Here is a 12,801-nt window from a genome sequence, read left to right on the forward strand (position 1 = left end):
AGTGGTGGCAATTACCTAGCCAGTGGGATACCCATAGACACAGGGATTAACAGGGAACTGACTTCGTTCGCTGCTCAGGACACCATTACTCCGCTGGAACTTAGCATAGCAAATAGTGGTTTGCTGCATTATTCATGTTCTGAAGGTCACATAGAGCACATTTAACTTTCACTTGTGTGAGGGAGAACAACAAGGTGATGTAAAACCACTTGACAGTCCAACAAATGCTGATCACACAGGCAAGAATATATCAAAAAGCCATCCGTTGGTTACTGTAACCACACCACTTTCCAGGAGGATGCAGCAGACACAACCACCAACAGAGAAACCCAACGCTATACAACATGTGAGAAATTTGTGTACCACTTGAAAATGCTATTACTATTTCTGACACATTTCATACAAAAAAAAATCTGTGTCATATGTTCTTTCATCCATTCACAAACACCAGGGGTTTACTCGAGAGCAATCACATTGACACTTAGACCACCTATTTTAAGGCAGCAAGGTCAAGAGTGGGTTCTGATGCAAGGCTGTTAAGTTCATAATCAACCTACTTTTCCTCTGGTTCGTACCCGTCTTTATATGCACAGACTGCTGCAGGTGATCTGAATGTGTTCCATGTACCTCAGATCTATAGGACGAAGTAAATCCCAAGGATGTTATGAGGAACTTGTGGCACAGTTTCTCAATGATTGTCCTCGGGGCACAGAATGCTACTGGTTTTCTATCCTTCCTGCTAGTTTGCATTCATAAAGCTTCCCACGAGCAAACTGGCTCCTGATTGCATGGCGAGACTGGAAGCAAGCAGAGCTCTGAGAACTGAGATGTCAGGTACTGAATGAAAAAAGAGGGAGGGTGTTAATGGATTTAAAAAACGTGTTTATTGATATATTATTATAACAATAATCATTATGAGCACAATGATAATAATGTTTTTCTAAGAGAGAGAGAGAGAGAGAGAGAGAGATGCTAATATGGGTCCAAATGATCGTCACAGTTCACCAATTTCTTTAATTTCCCACCCCATTACCATTTTCCACGTCTAGCACTAATGCACTAAGTCAATCACATGCTCCAACATAAATGAGTGCTTACTTATAAGCGAACTATTTCTCATTCAAATCGCATCTATTCTTACATCAGAGGATGAAACACTTTATTTCCACGTTTCTAATTTTTTTTCTCCATCACTTATTACTAAAAAGCGCAGATCGTGGCGCAAAGTGAAGAGTGCAGCAGGGAACATGTGAGGAAAACATTAAGTGATGTAAGGTCTCCCTAATGCCAGCGACAGTAAAGGAAATATACGTCCCTGCCAGGGTTTAAACAAATGTAACCCCGCCTAGATTTTCCACACTTCTTTACAGTCGCCGCGTCTCCTGCCTCCCTCAGTAGCGAAGGTAACTCCGTGCGTAAAGCTCCTGGACACCAGACGGACACCGTACAGTTTCAACCTCTGCTTCACTTCTCTGAAGACCGAAACGGAGGAAAATCTTTCCTTGAAACAGTCGGGAAACAGTTAATGATTTACAGCAGTTTGGTTTGGTTTTTATTTGTATGTATTTTTTGGCTTTCATTAGTGCAGCCTGTACTAATGTCACGCACCCGAGCCGCTGCGCCGACTCGGTTTAATTATAAAGAGTAAACAATGTGCACAGCAAATGAAGGACACCGTCGGAGCTAACTGTGGATGCTCTTGGATTTAACAGCCGGTGCCTGTAAAAACAAAGATTCAGTCAAACTTATGGCGTGAAGGTAAGACAATTATTTTTTTTCTGTGCGATGTGTCAAACTTGGCAAACCCCCCCAAAACAAACCAAATAACCAAGATAACCTATTGCCTTGATCATTCTGTATCACTAAATATTGCCCTTTGCCATATATGTAAAGCATTTATATCCAGCAGGGATTCGTGGTTCAGTCCAGCTTACCAAATGAGAGACTCGGTGATATAAAGTGATTTATTGGGTGTGATTCAAGAGATATTAACTTTCAAGGTGAATTTTCGATTGCCAGACCCTGGCGCACATTATTTCTCCATTACCAAACGGACACTTTGGCACCGTTTCTGTGAATGAGTGAGTGTGAGCACGTCACACACACACATCTATACATTATAAGGGTGATTTATTTGTATAGCAGGTCGACTGTTTACAATATTGATCTGGGATGGCCTTTGGTGTAAAACAACTGGAAGCAAACATTTGCCTTAATTCAACCCAGGAAAAGTGCTCTAAGTGGGATGCAGTTTTAATTCTTGAGATGTGGCAGCGTGCCTGTGTCAAGATGTCCTTTTTCCAACCCACAGAGCGCTGATTTCAGATCTGTTTGTGCCTTCCAGTTTGTAATTAGTACTGGGTTCTCCAGAGGCAGCGCGTCCTCGACACAGCGCTTCGCAGGGCAGGTGACGGAGCTGCTCTGGCTGCACATCCCGTCCTGTATCCTATCAACCCTCACTGAGCTGCTTTAACAAGTTAACAACAGCAGGCGGTATAAATGAGGTGAAAGAACGGAGTGGTTTATATGCAGCTTCCCTAATTAACCTGTGTGTGCTAACAGCGTGTCTGTGATACTGTCACTGAGTTTACAGTGACATTTTTATAATTCGTTTATTCGTTTCGCCTGTATTTATAGCCTAATGCCACTGCACTGTTTTTCATTGAGATATGTAGATTTTGCCCCTCCAAACTTGAAAACTGCAAATTTACAGTAGATGCTGGTGCTTTTTTTCTCAAGGATCCTTATGTAACATGATGCTTAGGTTGCCATTATCCAAATTACATATGGCAGAGATCATGATTATGTATCCAGCTTTTAATAACTGAAGACATAAAAGGAAAAGAAGTGAAAAATGTGATTGGCTGCTACAAAAACACGATCAAACCCTTCATGATAACTGATAACTAAATGATATAAGAACTGCTTTGACATGTGAACAGGAGCTGTGCTGTAGGTCAGCAGGTATGGATCTCTGGATAGCTCAACATTGGTTGTAACATCCAGTAGCCAAATCAGTGGTCGCTAAAAATGGACACTGCCTGGTTTTGTTTGACATGAAAGTTGGTTATGTCAACCCCATTTGGGCTGAATTAATGAATCGATGGAAGTGAACACCTAATCCCAAGTGAAAGCATCTTTAGCTGAGGACCAAAATATCTGCTGGGACAGGATGTTGTGTACATTTGTCTATCCAGTGGCAGTCTCCAGACACTCACATTGTTCATCCATATGGATTCTACATCTTCCTGTCTTTGATCTGTCACACCTCGCTGTGAGGAAAACAACATCGCCAGAGCTGCCTGACGCAGCGCTTGTCAAGTCCAGCTGTTTGACACAGACAGCTTCATAGAATCACATCTCCTTGATTCTTCAGACAACTGTCCGTTTAAAAACAGATGTTCGTCTCAGCGTGAATTTCTTGAAAGGATAACACTAACACTGAGGATTCTGCTATCGCTTTACATTGTGAGAGACTGGCTTACCAAAGGATATTTACATCAGAGAGGTACACATTCTTTACATAGATGAGGCACAGTAGTTCAGGTTTTTAAAGCCAAATCACTTGCTGCAGCTGGTCAGTCAACAGTGACATTTAAAGTCAGCACACTGCTCCCAAGAGAGATGACATGTATTAAAAAACACAACAACACCATGTCGCAGCCTGAGCTTCAATTACGAACCCAAACAACGATATTTGTTTACAGGGTTCTGGCACCAAATTTGATTCAGTCTGTGAAATTACAACCTCATTTATTAAACAGACATTTTCCAGAATAAAGCTGTTCTCCAGGGAAATCGCATATGCACCAGACTGGGGAGAAACCATAAGAATAAAATACCAAATCAGTTAAAACTGAGGCATTATGTTCAGTTTTACAAGCTGTTACAAAAAGTTACATAATGTACAAACTATTGGCACTGTCACAACTGTTTTTATCCTTCATTTTGTTCTCTGTAGAGGCAACAGCGGGGTATTACACATTCACACGTTGATGTTTCAGAAGAGTTAAACCATATAAATGTCGAGGTTCAAGAAACACCTTCTGATCATGATGCATGGATAACACGGCTCTTACAGCAGAAAAGTGGCCCCAGAATGTTAAGAAGCAGTGGATATGAATAAACAAACAAACAAACAAGCAAAAAAGGCAAAGACATAGACACAAGAGCTTCAGTGACCTTTGCGTGTGGTTCTGTCTGGAACATAAGTGAGCTGAGATGAAATATAAATAGTTTACCTTTTCAGCAGAACCTAAAGCACAACCCAGAAGCTCAGAGTGGCCTCTGCATCACAGACAGCTTAAGCATACACAATTTACACACGATAATAGTAATAATCACCATCATAATCATCATAATCACCATAATCATCATCCGTATTTAAAGAGCACTTTTCAAAATCCTCTTTGTGGCAGCAAAATAAAAGAGACAAGTACTGAAATCATCAGGTTTTAAAAGAAAACAAATTTAAAAGAACAAATCACTGTATAGAGGCCAAAACCCACATGCCAGAAAAAACCTTTGTGTTGAATGTTTCTGCAAAGCACGGATACATTACATTTGCATGTTATTATGTAGTGTTGAATGATTCGCTGAAATGCCATGGTTAACACAGTTTTTGAGGCACAAAATCTACTTGGTCATGGTTAGGAAACAATGTTTTAGCTTAAAATACTCTGTTTAGGGTCTAGATCCTGGCAGGGAAAGCAGCGATGTCTCTGTAAAGAAAACAACAGCTTTTCTTGGCACTATAACACTGTACTGACGCAACACTGCAAAACTCCCATGTCTGGCGCATTAAAGCCACTGCAGCAAATAAAATTTCACTTTAGACATGTTAGTACATATGAATTGTGCACATGTCATCCATTCATGGTCTGCAGATTCGTATAATACCGGCGTTTCTATCTAGCGACTGGGCTGAAAACCCAATACAGTGTAGGAAAGGGCAAGGGTGGTAAAAGAAGACATTTCTTTTAAGGCAACAAAAGACAGTTAAAAGGAAATTAATACTCCAGTAAAGGCAGAAAAGGACCTCTGATAAAAGTACATTTCAAGGAGGGACTTAATGGAGATCACTGACTCAGCCAACCTTATTTCCTTGGGCGGATTATTCCGAAGCCTTTGGGGCTGTGACTGCAAACGCTCTGTCCCCTTTAGTTTTCAGCCGAGCCTCTGGAATAGAAAAAATCTCAAAGTACATACTGGTGTATATGTTACTAAGAGGTCAGAGATATAGCGGGGGAAATTTTAAAATGCAATCTAAAAAAACCCACTGTGAGCCATGTGTAAAGATCCTAGAATAGAAATGATGTGATCACGTCTCTTGGTTCTTGTTAAAAACCTCACAGCTGAGCTTTGTACAGTCTGGAATTGATAAGTAGATGTTTGGTCCAAACATACACATAACATAGAGCAGGGGAATCATTGTATACCTCAGTAATATTGCATAAGGCACATGTAGCTCTACAACATCTGCCGCTACTCCTGTGTGTCTTACAGTATCTGTACGGTGGTCACGTGGCTCAGCAGTCCCATTGTGTTTTGACAAGTAAATCATTTAATTGTATTGGATCTCCGCGAACGTATCCAACTGGCCTACATTCTCTTTGCTGAAACCCATTCTCCAGCATGTCAAATACATCAACACTCTAGGGACCAGCACCATCACTGAAAGGATAGAGGAGCCAATTAGGGTCCTAAAGCCAATAGGAGATCCATCAGGATCTGGTTATGCTCCATGTTACTGTTATGTGCTGAGAAAGTTATGTTAGCAGGTTGGTCGGTCTGTCCATTAATGGTGTGTCCATGATATATATATATATTGATCTTAATGGTGTATATAGGCAATGTGGTGCATTACGCTGGAGTAATAACCTTAAATGAGCATGTGGGGGTAGTATTTTGTTGCAGTGAGTAGGCTTTGTTTATTGTGTTTCACTGAAGATTCATTTTTAACACTAATCATATTTGCTGTCACACTTTTTTTTTTGAGTGCCTACATTGTGAGTCGAACACACACATTGCTGAATTCTTTGCCTTGAGAATCACTAACAACTTCGCAAATCCATCTTTATATTTAGAATACGTGCACATGGGAATACGCAAAGTTGCTAAAAAGACTGCCTTGTTGTTAAAAAGCAGACTGAAATAACGTGTACACACCTAACGCTCTGCTCGATGCTGCACCATCACACATTTTTAATTAAAAAAGAAAAAAAAAGCAGCCCATTGGTCTTTGCAGGTGTGAGCAACAGGCAGTCAAAATTCAGGGTGTGTAGGAAGAACAGTGAAACCTTTCCATGACTCTCTATCTCACTGATCCGCTGTGGAGCCAGTCACACACATACAACATATCCCCTGAGAGGTGTGAAGGTGCTTCAGCTACAGTTACGCTGCATTATCAGAGGCTATCAGGCACTCTCTCCTACGGCCACATATGTATGCATGGCTGCACACGTGCATTGCGTACAGACACATGATGAATGAAACTGGACAGGGGATGTCGTAATTGGCTGTGACTCCTGTAGAGCTTGATAATATATCAGAGCTAAATGGTTTAAAAACTACTTCTAGGCCCACAGGGAGATTTTTTGAATGTTCCTGTGAACAATCTGGACCAAACGGATGCCACACAATGTGCAGAGATTGACAGGGTGACTATTAGAAGAGAGAGGGAGAGAAATAAGGATTAATTGCAAAAGAAGAGAGAATGAAGAGGATCTCCCCGGAGAAAGAAATTGCTTCCCAATTATCTTGATGTGTAATGTGTTTGGTATGCTCAAACAAGAATGTTGGGTCCATTCAAGAGTGTATCCCTGTAGACATTAAATTAGTAGCACTACTTTCAGATCATTCCAACTCCAGCAGATGGTGCCTGACACACACGTACCCTCAAGGTGTTGAAAGAAAAATTATTTGCCCCGCTTTCTCTCTTCCTTTAGCGCTGAATCTCAGCATTTTAAAGGCCATGAATTAAAAGGTGGAGGAGAAATGAAGTGGGGCGATGTGTCAGATTGAAGCTTGACATGACACGACTCATGCGTCACCTTGAACAATTTTTGTTTTTTTCCAACCTCTTGTGTCAAGTGCCAACTGAAAGGTGGGGTTGTTCTAAACAGTCGTTCAGTAGTAGCTGCCTTGACATTTTCCTCAAGGGTCTGGGGGACTTTTGTTTGGTGAACAAAGCATAGATCCTCCTGTCTGTATGACCTTTTGGTCTCAGCTTTGATAAATGATCGTCCAATCAAAGGCTCAACTGCTAATCTCTGAAAATAACAAAGCCTACAGAAACCACAGCTTTGAAATAATCGCAGCGAGGTTTCAAGCACATGAAACAAGTGAGTGATAATTAACAGTATGATTCGTCATTTCTGTTTTTATAATATTTTGACTTGTATTTGAATGCTGTGCTCACAATGTTTGCATGCTACGAAGTACAGTACAGTAGTGTGTACAAAATTACTTATTTTACCAAGGTCAGAGAAAAGCACTGGAGTTTGAAATTCCAAAGTAAGAAATTTAAAGCCTCATTAATCAATTTTTTTTTTTTTACATTTGAAATGAATTACATTAATGTAAATGGCTCCTCGTCATGCAGAGGTAATAACCAACCCTGCGGTTCCACTATGCTTGCAGCCACTTTAAGCTCATTGTATTAGCTTTCTGGCTTTCTGGCCATGTCCCTATATTGCTAAGTGAACGCTACCTGTTGAGGATGAAATGAAACAGCAGAGAAAATAAGGAAAATAGTGGTTAGTAAAGGAGGCCTTTAAGCACCATGTCGTGAACAACTAGTAAAGACGGCACCCTCCTATGGCCACAACAACTATTACAAGAGCAGAGGAGGAAGTGACTTGACGCAGCATAAAAGCGCCAAATTCCATGTCATATTGTATAAATGTCAAAGAAGCACCTGTAGGGTGGGCGGAAGGTTAAGTGGATGTGTCAAACGAATGCAGGACTTTCACCCAGAGGCAATAACCAACCCTGCGGTTCCACTATGCTTTCAGCCACTTTAAGCTCATTATATTGGCTTTCTGGCTTTCCGGCCATGTCCCTATATTGCTAAGTGAACGCTACCTGTTGAGGACGAAATGAAACAGCAGAGAAAATAAGGAAAATAGTGGGTGGCAAAGGAGGCCATTAAGCACCATGTTATGAGCAATTCGTAAAGGAACTATTTTCTTTCTACAGAACTACACTCACCAAGCATATCTCCGCACAGAAGGAAGCTTGCACCTATCTGTGGGCGAGAGGCTCATTCTTGTGACAGCTGAAGATTAAATATTAAAGATGTCCTCCTTGGCTGAGCTTTAATGTTAGCTAGCTAAGTGGTGATATGTGAGCTAGCAGTAGAAAGATACATCCTTCTGTACAGTGATTCGGTTCGTGGGTGTAGTAGAGAGAAAATAGTTCTCACATGAAACTGCTCACAGCAAGAGACATTACTTTTGAGTTTTTCAAATATATTTTTGGCGCTGTGAGCACCACAAGCCAAGGGCCATCCAGTTCCATTACATTCAAGAGAACACATCTCTGCAGCCGAAATCTCCAATACTTGGCAACTCACACCAAAACAATCTAGACTGATAAATAGCGCTACAGGTAAGAAGAAAAAATATGTATTATTGATTTTGGGATGAACTGTCCATTTAGGGTGGCAAGAAAGATGACATTAAATGGTAAATGGACTGCACTTGTATAGCACTTTTCTAGTCTTCCGACCTCTCAAAGTGCTTTTACACTACGGGCTCTAGTTTCGCAGACCGGGCGAGGCGGGGGTGCAGCGCACCTGCACTTCGCCAACTGGGTGTGGCCAGGTGGATTTTGCAAGTTTGGTACACCGTGCACCTGGCACAGCCACTCCTCTTTCCCACCTCCGTCCCTCCTACCTGCGCAAGTCGGAAAGAAGGAGGAGAGAAGGCGTGGAGTGGGTTTTACACACATCACACCAATCAAATGAGCCCCTCTCCTCGCCCTTAAATGCGCCGCGCGAAGGCGTAATGAGAGTTTACTCAATTCGCCATGGAGAGAGCAGCAGTGTCAGGCAGCCAAACTCCTCCCAAGAGGAAACTGATGTTTTGATCTGGGCTGATGATGCAAAGGTAGCCTGGGAGGAGGTCACCACAATTGTAAATCAATGTTGCGTTTCTCTCGTGTGCGCGCACGCTCTCTCTTTCTCTCTCGCAGTCTCACTCTGTTTCTTTTCTTTTGACTTTTCTAAGATGACAGATGCTGAATATATACTCCCTATCTGATGCTGTGGCTGTTTGTGGTTGGCTGAGAGGGATGTGAACTCATTAGTTTGCAGGCTGTTTTAATCAAATCAGGTTGGGTTTCCATTACGCGTGCCAAACGTGCCAAACGGTGCCAGTCCCCTTTGATCTGACATCAGATGTGACAGGACAGTCGATATAGAGATACATTTATGTGCCGATTGCAGATAGTTGCATTGAATAGTGTTTTTTTGGGTATTTATTGCATCATTAATGTGCCTGATATTCTGGAAACCTGCCTGTGAGGTTTTGGTGACGTGTGCGCACTGTCCGCTGGTCAGCCAAACTTCCACTTACACCAGCTGCGCTCCCCCTGCACTGACAGCAGACCTGGTTTCAGCTGGCGAGCTTTTAGCGCACCTTCGGCGAAGCCTTTTGGCACGAAACTGTCACTGCGCCAAGCTGGATCTGTCGACACCTCCCCCTGCTGCGCCGCCACACCCATCTCAGCGCACCTCGGCCTGCCAAACTACCAAACTGAGTACACCTCGGGTTGCGCTGCTTGAAACTAGCTCTGCGCGGGATTTGCCACCCTGCGCTGCGCCGGGAAACTAGAGCCCTACGTGTCACATTCACCCATTCACATACACAGTCACACACTGGTGGCCAAGGCTGCCATATATGGTGCCACCTGCTCAGTGACCATTGGCACACTCTCGAACAACAATGGAACAGCCATCGGGAGAAATTTGGGGTTCAATATCTTGCCAAGGATTCTTTGACATGAGTACTGGAGGAGCCAAAGATGGAACCACGGATGTTCCAATGAGTGGACGACCCACTCTACCTCTGAACCACAGCAGGGCCAGTCCGATTAATCAATTTAACACCAATCACTTGAGCATTTTAGAGAAAGCTGCCACATAATAGACAACCATTTGCTATTTTGTAGTGATTGATTTCTTTTATATTGGATCAACAACTAAAACTTCAGCAATTGAATTTTGCCTTTTTGGTAATTTTGATAGGTTTTCCTCTCTTGCACACTTTTCAGTGATGACAGAACAGCCTAAAGGCAACAGAAGAAAATAAAATCATCTTTTTCAAATCACTGGTAAAAGTGACATCCAGGAAACAACATTGCAGTTTCTGTTGTCACTAACAATCCATCTGGTTGTGTGACCTTTTTGCAGACTCACTTGTTGCATCCACTGTGGTCTGTTGGATTACTGGTTGCAGAGCTGGTGGAAGTAGCTGCTCAGTATCTGATTTTACCAAGTTGGGTTACATTGTAGGCAGGAGGTCTGACACATACTAGTATTCTCCTCCAAATTTCGTTTTCACATAGAAAAGGATTGATACTGTATATGTCCATAAGTCTTTTTAGCTTGTGGCATGCTAACAGGGTGCAAAATGGTGATACTGAGGCAGGTACTGATGAGAACTTTTGTACTTTCATGGAAGGGAGAATATTTTTACACAATGTAAAATGAATTACCAGCACAATTTAGGCGTTATTGCATGCTGCTACAAATAATAGCTCACTAATCACTGAAATTAGCGTGGGTCATACCCCTTTCCTCTCCCTTTGAATGCAGCCCTGTGTGGCCACAATTAATTAAAGCAGACGGCTCTGCTTCAGCTGGCCACAGTTTCATTAAAAGACAAGAAAAGCAACCACATTACGCAACAATTTCACCTAGCGACTGTGGAGCCTGAGAGCTGGGAAGTTGTGTCATGTGACAGATGTCTTCTTTGACAGTGGGTGATAATAATAATGTAGTGTGATCACAATTTAGCAGTAAATAAGTTAAAACAGTGTGCCAAACACAGAGAAAGAAGAATTTAATTATAGAAAGACAGGTATCACAGTTTCCATTCTTTTTGTATTGATCTATGAAGTGAAAATAATCTGCCTGCTTCATGCCATCAGCACCATCCAGGTCAGTGTGGGAATATACAGGATTATATACTCACTGATATGACTGTACAGCAAGCTCAGACATGGATCAGACAGGAAAAACCTAGTATTACTTCCGTCACCTTTTTTTTTACAAACAACAGTTGTTGCAGACGGGTACAGTGGAGCCTACGATAGCGTTTGATTTACCTGGGGCTTACAAGCCTCTGTTGAGCAGGCAGTGTGTATCAGGTTGTTGTGTGTGGATGGCTGTGTGTGCATACACCTGCATCCATTCCTCCGTGTGGGTCTATGTGTTTCTTGGCTTGTAATGGAAAAGCAGCCAGTGTGTGTGTGTGTGTGTGTGTGTGTGTGTGTGTGTGTGAAGTATGCAGCCTCACAAGAGACAAGACCGGTTGTTAGGTCGGAGCTTCCCTCCAACCTAATGAGGTCGATGGAGGCTTGTTACCAACCTCCCTCTCCTCTTCTTCCAGTGGGCGGATGCTCTACCATTCTTACCCTTCTGGCTTGATTTGAGTAGGTAATGGCTGGAATTACCACTACTATAACCTTTATGTCTTACTGTATCAATAACATTGATGCATGGAATTTGTACCCTGGGGGCTTTTGTCTTTGCGGAGGACGCATCAGTGCCTTTTATTTAGCCCTTTAATCCGTCATCCTTTCTGTCAGTGTGACTCGTCTTGAGGCGTCTTGGATGATTGCCAATATTATTTTTTTTCACGTCTCTCTGACAGCATTTCCACAGTAAAAAGTCCCTTGTCAGTGTTAAAATTTGTACTCTGAATGCCATTTCCAGTGATACAGGTTATTGCGCATGTCAATCAAATAAATTACAGAGTGGTCCCTGTTGTACGTTTTCATAAGTTGAGTCAGGTAGTTCCTGTCATAACAAACTGCCGTGTCTTCTTCTTTTTCCTCATCTGTCTGAATATAGACAAATGCAACCCGCTCTCACTAAAAGAACGGCCGCATAGGTAGATCAGCAGCTTATGATGACCCATGTTTGTTGTAAGACGGCACCCTCTTATGGCCACAACAACTATTACAAGAGCAGAGGAGGAGGTGACCGGGGGCAGCATAAAAGTGCCAAATTCCATGTCATATTGTATAAATATTGAAGAAGCACCTGTAGGGTGGGTTGAAGGTTAAGTGGATGAGTCAAACGAATGCAGGACTTTCACACAGGAGACCGGTGCTCATGTCCCAAAGTCAGCGTTGACTTCTTTTGATAACAACATAGCCTAATATGCTAGCATGTGTAGCATGCTACACCAGTGACATAATTGACATGTTGCATTTGACAAATGTTACATGACATACTTTACATTATTGGGGGGGTTCGAAAACCAGGAGTTTGTGTGGAGTTTGCATGTTCTTCCCGTGCCAGCGTGGGTTTTCTTGGAGTTCTCTGGCTTCCTCCCACAGTCCAAAGACATACAGGTTAATTGTTGACTCTAAATTGCCTGTAGGTGTGAATGTGAGTGTGAATGTTTGTCTGTCTCTATGTGTCAGCCCTGTGATAGTCTGGTGGCCTGTCCAGGGTGTACCCTGCCTCTCGCCCAGTGTCAGCTTGGATAGGCTCCAGCCCCCCCACAATCCCCAACAGGATAAGCGGTCAAATGAATTGATGAAATGAGTATTCCAGTAATGTCCAGT

At 42.4% G+C, this 12,801-nt stretch overlaps 1 protein-coding gene across 1 annotated transcript in view; it reads left to right on the plus strand.

Moving 5' to 3' along the window:
• The first annotated feature begins 1,274 nt into the window (after nucleotides 1-1,274).
• The window catches only part of drd2a (dopamine receptor D2a), a 57,470-nt gene continuing 45,943 nt past the window's right edge, over nucleotides 1,275-12,801 (plus strand). Inside the window, exon 1 of the mRNA XM_049575581.1 lies at nucleotides 1,275-1,758. The gene's annotated coding sequence lies outside the window, so the exon portion shown is untranslated. The remainder of the gene's footprint in view (nucleotides 1,759-12,801) is intronic.

This window comes from Epinephelus fuscoguttatus, linkage group LG5 (assembly GCF_011397635.1).
Source record: "Epinephelus fuscoguttatus linkage group LG5, E.fuscoguttatus.final_Chr_v1".
NCBI classification, from domain to species: domain Eukaryota; kingdom Metazoa; phylum Chordata; class Actinopteri; order Perciformes; family Serranidae; genus Epinephelus; species Epinephelus fuscoguttatus.